Here is a 20,825-nt window from a genome sequence, read left to right on the forward strand (position 1 = left end):
TCCTCCAATTCTTGCTCCAGGGCCTCAGACTCTGAGCACAAGGCACATTTTAACCTCCTGCTCCAGCTGCTGCTCAAGCAGGACCTTGGCATTTGGAATGAGGGGTTTTTTGCCTCTGCTGCAGGAGGACTGGGCAGGGTTTATCAGGAATGTGCCTGGATTTAGGAAAGGGGGTGGCTGTGCAGCCAAGCTCAGCCCCCCACCCTAAGGAGCTCCCAAAAATCTCTGGATTGCCAGCATCAGGGTGTGAGGGACACTGTGAGGGCCTGGCTTTTCCTTTTCTCTGGTTCTTGCTGTGTTTCTGTCCCTGCAGTTTCCAGGATGTTCCAGCTGGGAAGGTGTTGCCCCAGAGCAGCTCATTCTCCCATTCTCCCATGCAATCACAGTGGTCCCTTTGTGCTGTCTGCTTGTCAATGAGCCCCAGCTGTCTCTGCCCACAGGAGAGGGACAGGGTTCCTGGCTGAATGTTTCCCAACAGAAATTCCCTGGCTTTTCTTGCTCCCCTTGCTGGTTCTGTGGCATGAGCTGCTCGTGTCTCTGCAGGCCTTTGGCACACCCTGCACTCACCACTGGAGATTTGCCTTTGAAATAAAATCAAAACTCCTTTCTTCCCCACTCTCCTGCTCCAGAGGGTGGTTCAATTCTCCAGCCAAATGCCTGAACAACTTGTGAGTTCTCAAAGTGCATGAAATCACCACAAAATTGCAGATGGGGGGTGGGATGGGGCAAATAGGAAAGGGAGGGTTCCAGGGTGATTTTTGTCCTCTCCAGCAGTGATTTTATCTTCCCCAGGGGTGATTTTATCCTCTCCAGGGGTAGGACATGTGTCACAGCACCTCAACACCCTCCTGAGCCAGGTCACAGCACAGGAACAGGATGGGAGCAGCTGGAATTCACATGTTCAGAATTTTCCTGATGCTCTAAAATCAGCGTTTTTTGTAGGGGCAAACACCCATAAGGAAAAGTCCTCCAGCCAAACATTGTGGGGAGAGCTTTTCCCTGGAACATTTCTGCAACAGGAGAGACAACCAACTCAAACTGGAAATGGGTACTTGGGGTGATGCTGGAGACCTGATTGTCCCCAAAACCCACACAAACTCATTTGCCCATTGCTTGAAAATACTTTTGGGGTGCATCTGCTCCATGCTGATGCATGAAGATGTGACAGCAGGGTTGTGCAGAGGTGTCCCCTCCTTCCAACCTTACCCTGAGAGCCTCAAACTTGATTGAGAAAAAAGGGGTGAGAAATGATCCTCTGGCTGTGCCCTCCTTTGCTGAGGGAGTACATGTAAATGTAAGGCTTTAGGAGGTGGCAGTGGGCTCTGTGTCCCTGCTCAGTTCCTGTCCCAGCAGATCCCACAGTCCTGGAGCTCAGTTCCCTGCAAGACAGTGCAATGACAGTGCCTCTGTTTCCCTCAGAATGGCTTTGCTCAGAGCTAATGTCCCCAAAAAGGTGACAATCCCTGTAAAATCCCACCCTGACTTCCCTCTGTTCCCGTTGGATGGGGTGCCACAGCTGTGCCCCCCCTGCAGCACCACCAGTCCCCATCCCGAGGATGCCCCAGAGGGCCTGGAGCGTGGCTGGATGTGGGGATGAGGGAACTGTGCCCCAAAAATGGGCTGTACCCCAAAACGGGTCTGTACCCAAACATGGGTGCTGTACTCCAGAAAGGGGCTGTACCCCAGAACAGGGGCTGTACCCCAGAAACAGGGTCTGTACCCCAGAACAGGGTCTGTACCCCAGAACAGGGCTGTACCCCAGAACGGACCTGTACCCCAGAACAGGGTCTGTACCCCAGAATGGGGCTGTACCCCAGAACAGGGGCTGTACTCCAGAACAGGGGTGTAGCCCAGAATGGGGCTGTACCCCAGAATGGGGCTGTACCCCAAAACAGGGCTGTACTCCGTGCGGGGCTCACTCACACATTAAGGCCTGTCCCCCATAACTGGGTCGATGCCCCCTCCATGCTGTTCCCTGCAACAGGCCCGTACCCCACCCAGAGGACGGTGGCATCCAAGTCGCGACAGCGGCACGATAACCCACATGGGAGCCGTAGCCATCAGTGGGCTGGGTCTCTACAGGGCACTCTACAGCGCGGCCCGTGCCCTGTGTGAGAGCTGCGCCCCCCAGCCCTGCAGGGCGCTGAGGCAGCGCAGGGCCTGTCGCGACAGCGCGCCCGTCCCGACAGCGGCTCCGGGCAGCGCGGGGTTAACCGGAGCTGCCGTAAAGCGCGCGGCGCTGCCGCAAAGCCGCGCCGCCGCCTGCCGGCCGCTATTCCCGAACGCGCCCTACGCCAGCGCCGCTGCGCCGCCACCCTCGCTCCCGCTGCGCTTGCGCCGCGCTCCGCCCCGCGGCCCGTATTCACGAAGCACGGTTGCGCCGCTGGCGCGCGGGCGCGCACGGGCGCGCACGGGCGCGGCGCGGGCCGTACGCCGTTGGCGCAGCGCGGGCCGTACGCCGTTGGCGCAGCGGCGGAGGGGAGGCGAGCGGGGCCGGGCCGGGGGCGCCGCCATGGGGGAGCGGCCGCGGGGCAGCGGCGCCGCCGCCCGGCGCTGAGGGACCGCCGAGGTAACACCAGGGGAGCACCGGGGGACGGCGGGGGCCCTGCGGCCTCGGCTCCGCACGGCCGGCACCGGGGAGGGGCGGCCGGGCCGGGCGGCGCCGCGGGCGGGGGCGGCGGGGCCGGGGCGGTGGCGGGGGGAGCTGAGCGCCGGGAGGGGCCCGGAGAGAGGAGGGGGCCGTGGGGGTCGCGGAGGTGCCTGGAGAGGCCCCGGCTTGGCCTGAGGAGGTGGCCGGGTGGTGGGGCTGAGGGGGGGTCGGTCTGGGCCGGGGGGGAATGGGGGGCTGTGGGGGTCAGGCTGGGATCGGGGGGTGCGGGAGGCTTTGGGGTCAGACTGGGCCAGGCTCTGAGGGCCCAGGCCCGCCTCGGCCCGTCCCCTCCCGGCCGCGGCCGCTTTGTGGCCCCGGGGAAGGAGTGCGAGCCCCCGGTGCCCCCAGGCCGGGCGGGCGGCAGCGATGGGCTCGGATCCTCCCGGGTCCCTCGGCCCGCGCCCTGCCCCGGCCTGCTGAGCCTCGCAGGATGTTGGCTCCTTTGTATGTGCCTTTCCTCTCTCAGAGGGCTTGGGAAGTGTTTATTTGGGGAAAGGACACTGCTGAACCTGGTATTTAAAACGGCTTTTTTTTTCTTTAGCGGAGCGGGTTGAGGATGAATGTGAGAAAAGGGAAAAGTGCCCTCCCCCTCCTGCCCCCAGCAGACAGGAGCCGACTCGAGCTGTCCCGAGGTTTGGGAATGAGGAGCAGCTCTGCCGGGGAGGCCTGTGGCTGGCAGGAGGGAGCTGAGCCAGGAGCTGGGTCTGGATCTCGGGGAGCAAACGATGGGAAGTTGTAGGGATGGTCAGGAAGGTGCCTTTTGTTTTGTGCACTGGGCAACATGAAGACTTGCCATGTTTGGTGTATTTTAAAAGTTAAAAAGCAAAGTTTCACAAACACCTTTTGAGTTGCTGTGATATCAGCCCATTCCAAACAGTTTGTGTTAGCTTGGACCCGGGTTGAAAGGTGTGTAAAACCTTTGGAAGTTGCCTCCTTAACTAATCCATTTGTTTTCTTTCCACACAACAAGTGGTTGGAAGTGTGGAAGTGCATTCTGAGGAGTGTGTGAGGTTCACCTGCCAGCCAGGCTGCCCCGTCACACACAGTGTGCCCCCATCTCCCCACGGCCAGCACACAGGTTTAAAAATTGGGCCTTATATAACAGATTGGAGCAAACGTTTGGTGTTTGCCAGTGGTCTGACAAAGAATTGCTGCAAATTAGGGCAGGAGGCCTCCATGGGGAGCCTTTGCCGTGGCGGGATAGGCTTGGCTGCTGTGAGGAACTTGCCAAAGATTTGTTGGTTTTGTTTTAATTTGGTACGTTGCAGATAGGGACGTTGTTTGGTCAGTGTTTTATCACTCCTGAGCAGCTCTGGGGTGCTGGGAGGGTTGTGGTGGTGGCTGACCCAACACCAGCATGCTCAGGTCTGTGGGAACGTGAGATCTGGGGAGCCCCCAGCCCTCTAGGGGTTGTCCCTCAGCCTGGAGAGGTGGCTGCCCTCTCGTGCCTTAGGGCCTCCACCTCGTTAGCTGACAGCTCTGTGAGGCCTTATAAATCACTTAAAAATCACTTGTGCAGTTCCTTTGCCTGAGCAGCAGCTGCTCTGCTTTGCCCCTGCATCCCTGGGGTGCAGCTGGTGGTGGTTTGCAGGGCAGACCCTGTGTCCAGCAGCTTCCCCGGGCACACTGGATGGAGCTGTGTGCTCTGCCCTTGCAGCGTGGTGTGTGCTGCTTGCTCTTGGTGCAGCTCCTGAGAGGAGGAAGCGAGCCCTGGCAGCTCAGCAGGTTCCTGGGCGCTGCTCTTCTCAGTGGCCCTTGTTTTGTATTCCGTGTCAGAGCTCCTGTGCAGCCCGGGTGTTGTCAAAACTGTTAATACGGGAGTGACTCAGCGGATCAATGGGAATGACATGAGGGCTGTGCTCATGGACAATCAGTATTTCCCACCCCCCTCCGGCCCCAGTGGGCTGGAAGACACAATGTCTGAGAGCAGCTGCCAATAAACATCTTTGCTGGGCCTGGCTGTGCTCTGGAGCTGTCTCCCCCTGCCCACCCCCCTCCCCGTGGTTTTCCTTTCCTCCTAGGAGGAGCTGGGATGAGCTGTGCTGGAGCAGCACTCCTGTGCTTGGCTGCTCCCTCCAGGTGTGTTCCTGGCCCTCGATCTGGAGCACTGCTGCAAGGCCCAGGCACTGTGTGAGCCAGGGTGGGTAGGAAGCTGTTTATCTCTGCCTTCAGACAGGAACTGCAGCTCCACAGGCACTAAAGGCTCGGTGGGAGGGATGAGGGAAGCCTTGGGTGAGCAGCACCCCCTGATGTGCTGTTGTGGGGTGTGCTGGAGAGCTGCAGCCCCTGGGCTGGGGAGGAAACCCTCCCCTCCCTCGGCAGGGCCAGGCACTGTGGGGTTTGGTACCAGAGGACAGTGGCCTGGTTTGCCCTGTGTTGCTCCTGTGACTTCCTGCTGCAGTTTGAGGAGTCAAACCCTCTTCCTTTGTAGTGCTGCTCAGCAGGGACAGACTAGTGTGCCAGCACAGGAGCTTCCTTCATGTGTTTGCCACGGCTTTTTGCTGAGAGCCTGTGGGAGCAGCTCTGCCCACAGCCCTGTAATTGGGCTCTGACTGGGCAGACGTGGCTCGTTGTGGATGCAGTGAGAAGCTGTGAACCTGAGCCTCCTTCCTTGGCCCAGACATGGTGTGACCTGGAGTCTGCTTTGGTCCAGCTGTACCCTGTGAGCTGGGAGGGCAGGGAGGGAGAGCAGGTCCCAGCAGCTCTGGGCTTCTGCTGCAGAACAAGTCACCTTCCTGTTAGAAAAGCTGTGTGAATAGTTTTGGGGTTTCATGAGACGCTGTTTCTACTTCCTGCTGGCAGTTGATGTCTCTGGTAGGTTTGTTGCTGTAAAGGAGCAGCAGATTTGGTTGTGAGGGAGGTGAAAAGGTGATTTTCTGTGGAGCATCAGAGTCCTCTGTCAGGCTCCCTGATTCACACTAGCTGCCCTCCTCCTTCTGAAGAATTCTCAGTTCCTGCCCGGGCTGCAGCCCCGCAGCCCTTCCTGTGGGAAGCCCCTCCCTTGCGTGTTACATTGATGCATTATTTCTAATAACTGGCTTTGAAAAAGCAGCCTGCGCATCAGGAACTGGAGTGACAGGACAAGGAGGAAAGGCTTCCTCCTGACACAGGGCAGGGTTAGATGGATATTGGGAAGAAATTCCTGGTTGTGACAGTGGCGAGGCCGTGGCACAGGTTGCCCAGAGCAGCTGTGGCTGCCCTGTCCCTGGAAGTTCCAAGGCCAGGCTGGATCAAAGGAGTGCCCTGGACTAGTGCACAGCATCCCTGCCCATGGCTGGGGGTGGAACTGGATTAGCTCTAAGGTCCTTTCCAACCCAAAGCAAACCATTCTGTGATTCCATTCCAAGGTGTTCCAGCACACCCCTGCCTAGTCTGTCGTGCCCTGTCAGGTTCCTGGGTGCCACTTGTGGTGCTCAGAGCTGTGACCCCCCCAGTCACAGGGCCCCCCAGCCCGGGGGAGGCAGGAGGGAGGGTGGTGCAGTGGCTGTAAAACCACAGGATGTCTCTCTGCCTTCCTCTCACAGCACATCAGCACCCACAATGAGCCCTGTGTGGTGTAGGAAACAGCTCTTCAGGTAGGCTGAAACTTCTAGGTAAGGCTTTGCAGGGTGTTTCAAAATGCTACATGGAGCAAGAAGTCTCTGGTTTCATCCACCACCCATGGTAAGGAGAGTTTGCTCCTTCAGTAGAGGAATTCAGTTAGTTCTGTAAAGACTTCAAATTGGCTTCTTTGGCTCCAGCAGGATGGTGGACAGAAGTTTACTGTGTCTCCAGGAAGATCTCCCAGAGCCTTTGGAGTCTGTGTTCTGCTGGAGGTTGGTGGCAGTGGCCTTTCCAAGCACTGCCCTGCTGACACTGCCTTCCCCCCTGGCACTTGAAATGTCACAGCAGAAACATCCTCACTCATAGGAAACACAGGTCTTGAGGCCTTGTGGTGACAAATGCTCTCACAGTCCTGTTTGTGAAAGGCTTGCACTGAGATGGTGGCATGGAGGAAGCCCAAAGTCCTGTCCAGTGAGGTCCAGCTGAGCTGACCCCAGGCTGGGGAGGGGTCCCTGTGCCACAGGCCGAGATCTCAGCTTCCCCCCAGTGTGAGCCACTAGGCAGCAGAAACACATCCACTGGTGTCTGGGGAGTGTGCTCTGAAAGAGCTGGGCACTGCTGTGTGTTGTTCAGTGTCTGCAGGGCAGGGGTGGCAGTAAGTTGGATATGAGAGTAGGATTTGGGATAAGCCATGATGCTGTTGCCTTGGAAATAAGGTGCTCATTGGCCTCCCAGGGTGCTGCAGACACCGGGAGTCTGGAGGAAAGGAGTGTTAATTTTTGAGTCATTCATTTTTACATGTCCACCAAGCAAAGAATGTCCTGTAGCCCTTTGTTACTTAAGGTTATGTAATGCTTTTTAATGAGGCAGGCCTGGCCTTTGCTTTCCCAGTGGTGAATGAGACAGTTGGCAGGTGATGCACGGGCTTTGTCACCCTGAGAGGGATGTTCTTAAGTTAATAAACAGGGGTTAAGGTTGAGCTTGAACTTGGATTTTGTGCAGCTTTCCTTTGGAAGAGCTTTGCTACCCTGCAGCTGAGCAGTTCTGTGCAGCAGGAATGGTGCTGGGAGGGGTGTGGGGGTTCCCTGGGAGCACAGCCAAGTCTCTGGGGGTTTATTCCCAGTCTGGGGGCTGCAGAGTCTTGCTAAGAGGGGCTTCTTGGGTGTGGGTGGCTGAACGATGGGCTCAAAAAGGTCAGTGGAAATCTAATTTAAACCCAAACAGAGCTGTGCTTGTGCTGCAAAAGCTCCACTCTTGCAGACTCTGTCCTTGCCCAATGTTTGCAGGTAAAAAAATCTTGCTGCTTTTGAGGTAACACCAAGGTACAAACAACAAAGCAAAACACCCTTTCTCTCATCCTTTTTTTAGCAGGGACTGTTGGCAGAGATGAAGTTTATACTCTGCTTGGTTTCCCTGGTTTGATGCAGGGAGAGGATGGTGCTTTCCAGCAACTTCTGTGCTGTGTGTGTGGGCGAGGGGCAGGCTGAGGCTCTCCTGGAATCCCCTCGCCCCCAGCTCTGCCAGTTCCTCTCATCCTGAAGGCAATGCTGGTTTGAGTGTTGCCAAGTACAGGGAATATTGAGGAAGGACTCAGAGGTGGGGTCCCAGTGCTGGAAGGGGCTGCTCAGAGCTGGGAGCTGAAGAGCTGCAGTCGGCTCGGGGAGTGCAGGGTCAGTGTGTTTGTGCTGACAGGTACAGGCTGGTCTCTGCCTTGAGCCTCAGGAATTCCTGCTCAAACTTGCTGGAGCTCATAGCTCCATGGGCTTCGGTGGCTGGGGAGGGAAGAGGAAGTGCTCAGAGCTTTAACATTTCCACCAGGGTGACTTGCAGCTGGTTTTAAACCCACACTGTTTCCAGAGGGATGTCTGTCTCATCAGGGGATCTCACTGAGAGGTTGTCAGAGCCCCCAGCAGATTCCCCAGTTTGAAGCAGCATCGTAAGTGTCTTGGGAAGGAATTCCAGCACAGCAGACCATCAGAGCTCTCCATCTCACACAACCACGGGGGATGTTGCCAGGGAGCAGCTCTCCACTGCTCAGTCCCTCTCCTGCCTCCCAGGCCTGCTCAGAGTGGGCAGAGCTGAGCAAGGTGCTCCTGGACTTACACAGGAGAGTGAAAGGGAAGCTCATTTAACACACCCCATGCTGAATTTAGCAGGACATAGAGCAAACCCTGTGTGAGCTGGTGTGTAGCACATCTGTGCCATGTAACCTTTCTCAGGGTAACTGTTGAGGTGTTTTCTGGAGAAGCAGTGGGCAACCCCTTGGTGTTGGAGCAGGCTCTGGTTTGGGGTGGTTTTGGCAGGGGCTCTGGGACCTGCCTGCAGTGGGGGTGATGGAGCAGCCCCTCTGCTCAGGCTTGGATCAATAGCATCTGGACATCGCAGAGCTGCTCTGGGGTGCAACAAACCTGGTTCTGCAGGGCTCTGGCTGCAGAGGCACGACAGCAGCTGCTCCCCTGATCCATGTGGAAAATGCCCATGACATTGCAGGACCTGAGTGCTGCCAGGCTCCAGGTGTACTGACCTCAGTGCAGGTTTCTTTTTCTTCTCACCCTTCCCTCTCCCTTTTATTGTACTGCCATCTCTCTGACTGCTCTCCTACCTTGCTGGGATTTTTTTTACAAGAGCCAGCACATCTGTTGGGAGCTGGGCTACCTTCAGAGCAGGAACAGCCTGGAGATCTTCTGCACTGAGGAGCTGGGCATGGCTGGATGGAGAGGTGGGCATCTTTGGGAATGCTGGTGGTGCAGCCAGAGGCAGGGAAGGAGAAAGGCATGCAAATGCCCTGGATGGCACCCACGGTTTCCAGCAGGTCTTCTTCAGTGTCTCTCTGAGGATATACAATCACAGACCTGGAAATGAGACTCAGACTGATCCTGTGCCCAGTGCAGAGGATGCACTGCAGCAGCTTGGCTGGGTGACAGCAGACACCGAGGTGTGAGAAAGCACGAGCAGGGACAGTTCCTACTGCTGGTTGTGGTCCTGGCATGGGACTTGCAGAGCCTGAAATCTGACTTCTCCCAGGAGAGGAGTGTAATGCTCAGTGCTTTGCTCCTATTTTTGTTCAGAGCCAGAAATCAAAGTCCAGAGCAGTACTTCTCCAGCCAGAATCATTGAAAGGCACTGGCTGTTGTTTTAGGGCCAATATTTAACTTGTGCCTTCCATGAGGAATGCATGTTAGACTCCAAATATTTGCCTTAAGGAAGAAGTTTGAGGGAAGAATGTCCAGTGCTGGCGAGGAAGCAGGAGGGATTCAGGAAATGAGTTTTAGGCTGTGCATGTCCAGGTGCATGTGGCACAGCCTGTGTTCCCTCTGGCACAGCTGTGGCAGGTCTGAGGCAGCTCTGGCTGAGCCTGGGTGCGGGAATGGCTGGGAGGAAATGTTTGTGTGCTCCAGCGCTGGAGCACAGGGCGTGTCTGCTCCCTCAGCCCCAGTCCTGCACTGCCAAGGGGATTTAAAGGCACAGGCTGGGAGCTGCTCTCCAGCTGGGGCTGGTGTGGGCAGCCAGGCTGGACTTCGCTGTAAAAGCAGCTTATCAGAAAAGAAATGCCCTGCTGCTTTTGCTTTTGCTGTGGGCTGTGGTGGCAAGAGTTCATTAGCTGAGAAATCCTCTGCAGTGGATCCTGCTAATGGCAGGATTTCCCATCCCCTGGGCTGACTTGATAAGGTGCTCATGGCTTCTTCTCACCTTTCTGTGTGGTCCTTCCCACAGGGTGCCCCAAACAACCAGGTAAAGCCTGCTGCTGCTTCAGTGCTGACCCTGTCCCACGTTTCTGGGAGAGCAGCTGAACGGGGCTGTGTGCTGGTGTGTGTCACAGTTTGGGTCAGGGTATGGTGGCATCTCAGGCTGCATGGGCTGGTTGTGATGTGTGAGACACAGCACTTGAGAGGAGCCTGATCCTCTTCCCATCCCCTCTCTGCAGGCAGGGCAGGGCAGGAATTCTGGGTCTGGCTGGGAAATCTGGGCTTCCTTAGCTCCATGGTAACCCTCTGCCCTGACTTGTCATGCTCTGTACTGTTGATTGGATGATTTTGGCCAGGTTTGACTGTTTTATGCCTGGATACAGAGAAAAACATGTTTCCTCTTGAAGCAAAACCAAAGGCACAGGGCTGTTTGCAAGGGGAAAGCTTTCCTGGGTCCTGTGGGCAGAGCTCAGCACAGCTCTGAAAGATTAGGAACTCCTTTGTGCCAGTGTGGCAGAGGGCTTGCAAGCAGCCCTTGGGCCCAGCTTGAAGCTGGGAGAGCATGGCTCTGACTCTTAGTCACAGCTTTGGTTCTGGGGAAGCAAAGAGGAGTGAGAGCCCCATCCAGCTTGGAGGATAGTGAGATGCTGGGCAGCTGTGGGAAGTCTTGGTCCCTTTCCATAATGAGAGTTGATGGGTTTAGGCCCACAAATTGGCTGCCTAATGAATGAGGGAGCCAGGGGAGCTGTATCCTGTCTGCAGGGGTTGAAAGAGGTGATGTGTACTAGAAACATGAGTAATTAACTAAAAAAAAAAAAAAGGAAAGGTTGGGGTTTTGGATGGAAGTGTGTACTAGAGAAGGGTGAACGTGTGCTGGCTGGGATTTCTGGGACAAACCAGAGAAGTGAGAGCCCAGAAGTGGGGGGGAAAGGACAATCTGTTCATGCAAATAGTGTTCCAGGTATTAATAGCAGCAAGATGAAATGGGTCCTCCTGGGGGTGTATCCTACATGTTCCTTCATTGGAAAGATCTCTCTGATTTTATAAATTGAGCCCTGTGTGTAGGGTTAAAAGAAGCAGGTAAGGGGAAGGGAGGAACCAGTGAGGTTGCACTGGATGTACCTGCTTGAGAGAGTTTTTGAGATGAACCCCTTGAAAGATTCCTGTCCCAGTGCACAGCACCACCTCCAGCTGTAGCAAGTCCTGTGCTCTTCCTGTTTCTGTCCTGGACTTCTCAGCCCCTGCAAAATACACACAGGTGGGGAGCAAGGGAAAATGAGGAAAAAACCTTTGGAATGTACCTTTCTGTTGTGGAGGTTGGTGCAAACCAGACCAAATCCTTAATCCACAAAGCTGTCCCAGTGATTAATAAAGGGTTGTGAGGCTGATCCTCTGTGTGAGGGATGAAGGAGTGAAAAGATCCTGCATGGCTTGTGGTGGGACCAGGAATGGGATGAAGGTCTCTGGTCCCTCTGTTTTGAAACTTATCCATCCCTGCAAGCCAGCAGGCTGGGGTGCTTGCTGGAATTTGTCCCAGTTAGTCTCCAGTTAGCTGGAAATTGCTGTTCTCTATCCTCTTTTTTTTCTCTGAGATCACAGATCCTTCCATGCCCATCTGTGAAATAAGCAGGTCGCTTGCATACCTTTGAAAGGTTGCAAGGAAAGCTCTAATGGATTGAGCTGCTGATGGTCCTGTAATAGAGGGGGTGGGAAGATGAACGAAGTGTGGATTGCTGTCTGCTTCCCTGAAGATGCTGCTGGCTCTTGCACAGAAGCTGATGGATGTTGTCATGCCACAGAGCATCCCTCTGCCCCAGTTATTCTGCAGGAAAGATTAATTGCATGGTGCTGCTCTTTCCTCCTCATGGTCTGGGCTGTGGGTCCTGCCTGTGGCCCTGGAATGCTGTCCCTGCTGGGGAGGAGAGCTGGGAGCCAGGGCAGCAGGAGTCAGCTCCTGTGTGCCTCTGCAGCAGGGAAGTGGTTTTGACATCTCAGCACATGAATTTGACAGTTCTTTGGGGAGAGGTTTCCTGGTTAGCCCCGCTGGGTGCTTACCTTTCCTTCCCCCTCTTGTCCCCCCCAAATCTGTGCAGTTTGGCAGTCATTTGAGGGGAAATGTGTGGGGCTTGGAGCAGCCTTGGGAAAAAGCAGAGGGGAAAATGTGGGACAGCTCAGCTTGGCAGAGCTGCAGCTCTGCCACCCAGAAATGGAAACAGCCCTTGTCACCAGTGGGAATGACATCCCTTCTGCTCTGGGACTCTCCAGGACAAAGGGACTGGGCTAGGACAGAGCTGAGCTGGTGGTGCTCCCCCTTTCCATGTGACTTTAGGAGAGGTGAAGAAGTTGTGATTAACCATAGTTGTGTTGATTGAAGAGATAACTGGATCCAGGCACCCCTTTTTTCCCCTGCCTTGCCTTGCAAAAGGCCACCCCAGATCTGCCAGTGCAGCTGCTTCCTAACCTGGTTCTGTCAAGAGGATATGGGTTAAGGAAAAAAATAAAATCCTACAATTAAAAGTGTTTCTGCCAACCCAGATCCTGCTGACAGAAAAGGGGCTGGGAGTGCTACACATGACAGGAGGCCAAGCAGATCTGTGCAGAGTGACAGTCCCCAGATGGCTGAGGAGCAGGGAACCCTGCTGGCACACACAGCTCTCGCCATCGCTGCGCTCAGGCCTTTGGCAGCCAGGCTGGAATTGTTCTGAATCTGCTGAGCTGGAGTCTTTCTGGGTCTGTTTCCCCCTTTAAACTGTGGCTGGTGTGTGCATGGCTCATTGAAAACCCCTTCCAGAGTATTCAGCTTGCCCCTTGCCCCCATTCCCTGTGGGATGAGTAGCTATCCCACATCTTGGAGGTGGGAGATGGAACTGTGGTTTTCATTCCTCCAGTGCTGCGTGTTGTCTCTGCCTCTTCCTCCCCTGGTCCCAGGCAGGGCTGGGAAGGAGCCCTAGTGCTTGAGGTACTGGGCTAATCTGTGTCACAGCTCTTGCCCAGGGGAAGTGATCACAGAATCCCAGAATCATTTAGGCTGGAAAAGACCCCCAAGATGGAGTCCAGCCTGTGACCCATCCCCATATTGTCACTCAGTCCAGAGTGTTGAGTGCCATGTCCAGTGTTCCCTTAAACACCTTCAGGAGTGGTGACTTCACCATCTCCTGACAGCCCCTTTAACAACCCTTTTTAAGAAGAAATTCCTCCTGATATCCAGCCTGTGTTGATGAAGGTGTCAGGTTTTCTGGTTTCTCAAAGTTACCCAGGTGAGCTTTGGCTCTCCTGTAGGAGCTGGTTGCTTTGCCACACAGAATTCCCAGCCCCTCACTGGGGCTGCTGGACTGATGGTTGGCACCTTCTTCTGGCTGAGCTTTGGGATACCCAGCGGGTGCTCCCAGTGCCTCCGTGGCTCTGCACTTGGTTCTCTGGGTGGTACAGAAGAGCTCACCCTCCCAAGTTGTTGGATTGGGCATCCCTACTTTCCTACACCTCTGTGGTGACACCCTGGAGTGGCAGAGCTGGGTGGTGTGTGTCTATCCACTGGCAGGAGGGCAACAACTCTTAAGAGGGGGGTGGTTGCCTGGGGTGGCACAAGTCAGGAGGAGAGGAGGAGGGAATTGCTGGTTGCAGGCATCTACTGCATCCACCTCCTGGGAATGTGAACCAGGAAACAAATCTGAAATCAATCTGGCAATCTGCAGTCAGGCCTCTGACCCGCTCCTGGGGCTGTGCCAGGTTAGTGCCCTGTGCCAGGCTGCTGCCCTGCCTGGAGAAGACACCTGTGGTCAGGGCCACAGGGCCACAATCCCTGCAGGTGACCATAGAGAGCACAGCAGCATTTGGAGACTGGGCTTTTCTGCCTCTTCTGCCACTGCTCTCTGTGTGACATGCTGTGCCTCAGTTCCCTCTTCTGTAATGACACTTCCTTTGTGACCTACTCTGAACCAGCTGCTGCAAGGAGCAGTGTGAGAACTGGGGGTGGTGCATTGGTCTGGAAAGCCCCTGGAGCCTGTGACGAAGGACATTGGGAAGATAAGATGGCTAATGCTGCTGCTTGGATTGTTTCCCAGCCTGCTGGGGGAGAAGGAGGTGTGTGTCCAGCCCTGGGAGCCATATGGTGTGGATGCCAGCCCAGGAGAGATGATGGGGTTTCTTCTGGGGTGTCGTGTCAAGAATTTGCAATGGCAGCATCTGCACCTGAGTTCATCTCTCTCCCTTCTGGCCTGGACTCTCCTGGAACAGAGGGGGTTTTCTCATGCATGGCTGCTTGCAAAGCTGTGGTTCAGATAAGTCACAGTCTGCTGTGGCCATGCAGCAGCTTGGGCAATGGGGATGTCCTGCCCTCCAGAGGGGGTGGTTTCCAGAAGAGTGAATGTCACCTGTGTCCCTGGCACAGAAATTGTCAGGAATCCCTCAGATTCCTTGTCTGGCCTCCTGTGTTGGGATTCCCCTGCTTCCTGTGCCTTGCACGCGAGGAGGCCGTGCAGGCAGAGTGGAGGGAGTGGTTTTGCTCATTCTGTGCTCATTAGAGGCTGCAGGGGAGGGAAATGGAGCCAATTCTAGTTCTCTGCTAAATTTTGATCTTTCACTCCCTGGAAGTTGGGAGCGAGCTGGGATGCCCTGGGTTGTTCAGTGATGTTCAGCCATTTGTGCTGTGGAGAGGCCCGTGGTGTGAGTGAGGGCAGCAGTCTGTTCCAGTCTCCTGCTCCTGAGATTATCTGGAAGCTGGTCCAAGGGCTGTGGGGGGGGAACAAGTCCTGAGTGTGTCACTGTGGTGTCCCACTCCATGGGGAGGAGAGTGCTGGGCTTGCCTGTGCTGCTTTTCAGTCAAATTCCTCTGTGGGGAGGAAATCTCTTCCAGGTGGATGAAAGGTTTTCAGACCCAGCTGGGCTTGGAGGAGGAAGGGAGGGGAGACACATGGATCCAGAAATTTACTTTTGTTATGGGAGAGGTGTTGAGAAATCCTCTGAAGAACAAATGCTGGTCCTGTCACCCTGCCTTCCACTGATCCTTCGCAATGCTGGAAGGAGCACACATGGATTTGAGGCTGTGGCATCTCTGAGGACGTCCTCGAATGGCTCACATTGTTCCTCTGCTCTTGCACGTCTCCCACCAGTTGACAGCACTCCCTGTGAGCCAGCTCTTGGATGGCCCCATCATCCCTGTCCTCCCTGCTCTGCTCCTGGCCCGTGGGATGCTGGCACAGTTCATGCTCTGGAAGCAGAGGAGCTCTACCATGGTGTGTGTGGGGACATCCCACCCCACCATGTGCTCAGACCCTCTGACTCATGTGCACCAGAATGCCTCTGGAGGCTCCTCTGGAGCCTCATCCTGCTGTGATGAGGTTGGATCATCCTGTGGGCAGTGTCCCTCTCCAGAGATGCCCACAGCACCAGTGGGGTGGCTCCCAGAGGAGAGGGCTGGATGGGTGGAAGGCAGGGCTGGCTGGGGAAAGCAGTGCTTCTCAAGGGAGGCCCATGGGGCAGAGAGGGTCGTAACTCAGGGTGTTGGGGGCTGTAGGGGGTCCCCTTCCTTGCTGAGAGCTGCTCTCAGCTTTCCCATGCATGGGAGTTGGTAAAGGAGCTGATAAAGCTGTGTCAGTAGGGAGCTGTTGTGTCATGCACTGGCTGCACTGATGGCTGAGGGTCCAGGGCTGTCTGCCACAGGTGGGGATTCACTTTGTAGCTTGTGGCAAGGGGTGACAATGGCACTGCAGCCCCTCCTGGGGCATTCTCTCCTGTGAGAATAGCTGCTGACATGTCCTGCCTCAGTTTTGTCCTCAGGGGCCCATGGTTGCATAAAGGAGGAAGCTTTTGCTATAGGGCCTTCTCAGTGGATTGTAGTGGAGAGTGTGGACCCTGCTCTGCTTTCAGTGCAGTGGAGAGAAGCAATGGCATTCTACACAGCACTGTATGTGTGATGGGGCTTTGTGATGCACTGGCCTTGTGGTGGTGGTTGGGCTGTCCCAGGGCAGGGAGAGCAGGACACTTTCCCACCCCCCTGCTTTGGTGGGAAGAACAAATTTTGTGAGCTGGGATTTGGAGATCTCTGGTAGTTCGCAGTTTCAACCATCTGACTTGGCACTAACGTTTAAATACATGTGTGTGCTCATGTGTATTACTGAAAATTCAATGGAGGGAGGGAAGACCCTGAAGTCTGACAAGCAGCAGTGCAGAGTGGCCTGGATACCAGGCTGGGAAGTAACCCCATCCCAGTGTTGGGAAGTGGATGGCTGTTTGCCAAGGCTGTTTGCCACGACAGCTGTCCCTTTTGCCCTGGTGAGGTGTGTCAGCAGTGCCAGTGCTGTGCTGTTCTCCGGGGATCCCTGTGCCCACTGGCTCCAAAAGCTGCTGAGCAGGTGAGCTCAGGATCAGCTCTTGGGTGGGCACATTGTGGCCTCACAGCTGCTGCAGCATTCTCCTCTCTGCTTTGCTGGGCCACTCTGAGCCAGAGGCATGTTCCTCTGATGTTCCCTCCTGCTGCTGCCTGCGTTTGTACCTGCTGTTCCTCCGGGCGTGCTGTCAAATCCTCTTGCAGCAGGTTGTCCCTAAGCCTTGTCCTTCAGCTGGGCACGTCCTGCAGCCTGTGCCTGGAGCTCTGGAGCCAGGGCAGCTCTCAGCTGTGGCTGTGGCTGCACAAGAAAGGTGTAGCACATCTCTGGCTGCAGTGGAGGTGGGGAGAGAGCCTTCCCCTGTTCTCCCTGGGAAACTGATGGCAGCTCCTCTTCCCCATCCATTCCCGGGCGTGCTGCCGGAAGTGCATTAAGATCCCTTATCAAGGGAAAGGCGAGCAGCACTTCATCTTGTTTTTATGAAAAGTGTTGGCTTTTGAGGGCGTGGGAGTATTCAGGGACAGGGCTGGGGAAGTAGATGGTCTTAACCTTATTTCAGGCTGCAGCAGCACAGGAGGAGGTATTCCAGCCTCAGATGGAAATGGAAGCTGTTGTTCCCAGCTGCTGGGTGAAAATTATCTATTTGTCTAGAAGCCTGCTTTTTCCCATTGCCTGGTGACTGTGAGGCAGGCTGCAAGCTCTGGGGAGGGGAGGAGGTGGAAGGGGAACTTGCCTGCTCAGAAGCCTGACATCTAAACTCAGAGCTTTCTTGCCTGGTCCTTCTGGCCCAGCAGAGCGACTGTCATGGCCAGACTGGCAATATGGATTATGGTGGTGATGAATTTGTGTGTTTGTGACACACGTAGGATCATACCTTTCACAGAAAGGCTTTGCAGGGGAGTCTTAGAGCTGCTGCCTAAGTCTGAAGCTAAATCTGCCCTAGAAACTTCTGTGGAGCTGGGGGTGGAGAGGGCTCGATGATGCCTGTTCCAGCTGTGCTCATGCAGCTCCCATTTCTCATCAGCCAGCTGCCCTTGGGCTGGATCCCTATGTCCTGCAGGACGGGCAGGCACTTGAATCTGTCCTTGTTCAACCTCCTGGGAGAATAAAAGGGTACCTGAGCTGTCAAGACTTTTGAGTGTTTTTCCTACAGCATCCAGTGGCAGAGGTTGATGTACAGGATGGGGCTGCCTGCCCTGAAGGTGCTGTGGGCTCTGCAGTCTGTGCTCAGCAGCTGTGTGAGCAGCAGCTCTCCTTGGGCTTCTCTGTTTCCCAGGGTGAACACACACAGATGTGACTCAGTGATTTGGGATACAGACAGTGTCTTTGGACACCTGCTTGCAGGCAAAGCCTGTTTTGCAGAGAGTTGCCTGGCGTGAAAGCAAAGCTCAGGTTTGCAGGAGGTGAGCACTGGAGACCTGCCCTTTCCCAGTGTGTCAGTCAGATCTGCCTGGGTTGTTCTGCTCTGAAACATCTCAGATTTGGTGTTGGTGAAGCAGCTGAGTCTTGGGCTTTATGCTTTGGGCATGAGTGGGTTAAAAGCAGCGTTGGGTCTTCTAGAAAGAAAACGTTTTGCAAGCTCCTTCCCAAGATGAGCACACTTGTGATAGTGAATCTGTGCGAGAACTGGGCAGGATGGGACTGCTTGGAAAATATAAATGTAAATGTATGGATGGGGGAGCAGGAGATGTGGAAGCCATGGGACTGGTAAACACCTTTTTGCTGGCTAAGTGCTGTGGACTTTTGGAAGGCAGCTGGTTCCTCTCTGCAGCTCGGTTTTCCAGCAGCAGCAGGATTTAATTAGGATCCGGTGTCTCCCTGGAGCTCGCTGCCTTGGGGGTGTATTGTCTCATTTAAATGGAAAACCCCGTGCAGAGCAGCCAAACCCAGCAGATATGAGGGGCTGAGGGCAGAGACCACTGGGCTGAGTCAGTGGCTGTGTGAGAAGTGCCTGAGTGGATGAGGAGAAGTCCCATCCTGGCCGGGGTGGCCGCGTGCCCCACGGAAGCGCCGGGCGGAGGGGACGGGACGAGGCCCCGCGGGCTGGGCTCTGCTGGCCTTTTATGGCCTCCCAGCCAGAGACTCGGCCTTGGCCCTAGTGAACTTCCTTTCTTCTGGTGCCACAAACTCTCGTAAAACCGAAACCACTTTGACATCCTAATTGGCTTTTTCTGTTGAACTGGGGAGACAGATTCTGCAGAATTGCTGCACGGGCAGAAAGCAAACCTGTGCTTTTGTTATTAAAAAGGAGGTTTCCTGCTCTGGTTAGCTATGCCCTTCCTCTCAGAGTAAGACCAAAGCAAGCTGCAGTTCCCCTGACAGAAATTGTCCCATGAGCAGGGACACCAGAGTGATGCTGGCACAAGCAGTGGGCTGGAGCTGGGTCATTTGCTCATCTTGACATCTTCCAGCTCCATGCCAGAACTTTTCCTGGCCCAGCAGCCCTGAGGGTGGCTGTTGCTGGTCATGGAGAATGGTGCTGGAGTGGAAGGTGATGGTAACATCCCAGAGGCATCATGGCAGGGCTGGATGGGAAGGTGGGAATTAGGTACCAATTGCTCCCTGCCTCCCTCCTGCAACCAGGGGTTTTGCATTTCCACCACCCACTGTGCTTTTGTGTTCTCCTGTTCCCATGCTGTGCATCCTGCATGGGGACCATGGGAATGGGTCCCAAGGTGGGCATGACCAAGAACTGGGAAACATTGGCACAATCACATCAGAAAAGGTGTAAATCAAAATGCATAGCCTTTTGTGAGGTCTGTAAAGTCAACCAGAAAGCTGCTTCCTTCCAAGTCATTTCTCATAGAGCTTCAGTGTGTTTTCTGGTTATGAATTCTGTAGCTGGAAGTTTAAATTTGTGCCTGAGGAACCCAAAGAAGCGAATCAACTCTCTTGGGTACTTGCTTCATGAATGGGTTTGTCTGACTTGGGCTGGGTTTGTTATTTCCATACTAGTTTTTAGATCTGGTCTTATTTTAGCATGTGTGTATTTACTGTTACTATTTTTCCTAGAGAAGTACTTTCAGCTTTCTGCTTGGTTTCTGTGTTTCTGCTGAAATTTCCATCGTGGTATTTCCGGCTCCTTGGTGGAGCACAGTTTAATATTTTTCCCTCCAGGTGTAGCTGCTTTGGATGAGGATCCAAGGAAAAGAGTGATGTGCATTGGGCTGGGAGTGAATTGGCAGCTCACAGGAGTGGAGATGCTTCATGAGGGGTTTTTGGTTTTTTTTTTGTTTGTTTTTTTTTGTGGCCGCTAAGAGATTTAGAACTGTCCTTACACTGCAGGCTGCTTTCAAAAACAGATCTGGGTTGTTCTGATCTTGGGTGTTGAGGATCCAAGTTCTGCATTTGGACTATCCAAAGCACATTGATTTCTTTCTGCTCATATGTGCAGGGAGCAAATGTTCATCGAACAGTCCCACTCCTGTTGGTTGAAGGGGGGCCTGGTTCCTCCTCAGATATTTTTGGGTGCAAAATGACTCCTGCTGGCCTGCTGCTGGAAAGCTGACACTGTGCACACACATGCTGCTGCCAGGCAGGGATTCTCCTCACCCACCCTGAGCTGTGCACGGTGAGAGTTCAGGGTGAAGTTCTCCAGCTGGTGCTCCAGGGGTGTCCTGGCTTGTGCAGCCCTTCTGTGCTTATCTCGAGAGGAGGAAATTTTTTTTAGTGGTTCCCCTGGAAACTGAAAACTTTGCTACTGATGGTTTGCCCCCACCTTTAACTTCTTTTTTAATTCCATTGTTTGAAGAACAGTTTCAGTTTTGCTTCCACTCTTTTTAGGAGCCCTCTCAGGGGGGATGCTTTGCTGGCTCCCGGTCCGTGGGCACACCCAGCTCATGGGCTGCAGGAGCCTGGCAGGGTTGGGCTGCAGTTTGAGGAACAGCTGAGATTTTGCATTTAAGGCAGCCTGAAGGGTTTGCCCATCACCTGGTGTCCTTTAGAGATCTCTGAAACCACACACAGTTCATTACTGGGTGTGTTGTGAGAATCTATCTGTGGGTGAGGTGGGAAGCAGGACCTCCCTTCAGCAGGAGCATTTCCCTGCTGCCTTGTTGAAACTCTGCTCTCCTCGTTCTTACAGAGGGAATGGTGTGGCACAAACGTTAAAAAAAATATTAAAAATTCATAGCAATCCATTAAAAAGCCATATTTGGGTTCAGAGGCTGGGAGAAAATATCTTTGAAACAATTTGGAGCTTGATTTGTTGTAGGTTAAGGGCTGACCAGAGTTCACAATGTCATAAAAGTCTCCTGGGGAAGGGAATAGCTGGTAACAAGAGAACATTTCTAATTTAGAGAAAAATTTAATAGACATGAGAGCTAGAAGAGGAAACCAGAAAGAAAAATCCAGCTTTTTCACAGCACAGCTTAATTCTGGGGATAAAAACAAATGCTTTATTATTTTAAAATTTATTTTTAAATTATTTTTTTTTCATCCTGGTGGTTTTGTGCCTTGGATGTTTTTATGGACGTGGCTGAGAGCCATGGGATGGACACCTGGGTGAAATCCTGAGATGTTGGGGCTGACTGATGACCTGTGCTGGGAGCAGGGCAGCACCTGCACGTGGTAACTTCTGTAGTGTCTGACAGGTTGGCACGTTCCTGCCTCATTTGCCTTATT

At 54.3% G+C, this 20,825-nt stretch overlaps 1 protein-coding gene across 2 annotated transcripts in view; it reads left to right on the top strand.

Moving 5' to 3' along the window:
• The first annotated feature begins 2,442 nt into the window (after positions 1-2,442).
• The window catches only part of CSNK1G2 (casein kinase 1 gamma 2), a 42,039-nt gene continuing 23,656 nt past the window's right edge, over positions 2,443-20,825 (top strand). Inside the window, exon 1 of one of the 2 annotated variants that reach the window (XM_056512748.1) lies at positions 2,443-2,569. The gene's annotated coding sequence lies outside the window, so the exon portion shown is untranslated. The remainder of the gene's footprint in view (positions 2,570-20,825) is intronic. The other variant, XM_056512747.1, reaches the window with a different exon arrangement.

The sequence above is a fragment of the Oenanthe melanoleuca genome, chromosome 28, assembly GCF_029582105.1.
Source record: "Oenanthe melanoleuca isolate GR-GAL-2019-014 chromosome 28, OMel1.0, whole genome shotgun sequence".
Taxonomy (NCBI): Eukaryota; Metazoa; Chordata; class Aves; order Passeriformes; family Muscicapidae; genus Oenanthe; species Oenanthe melanoleuca.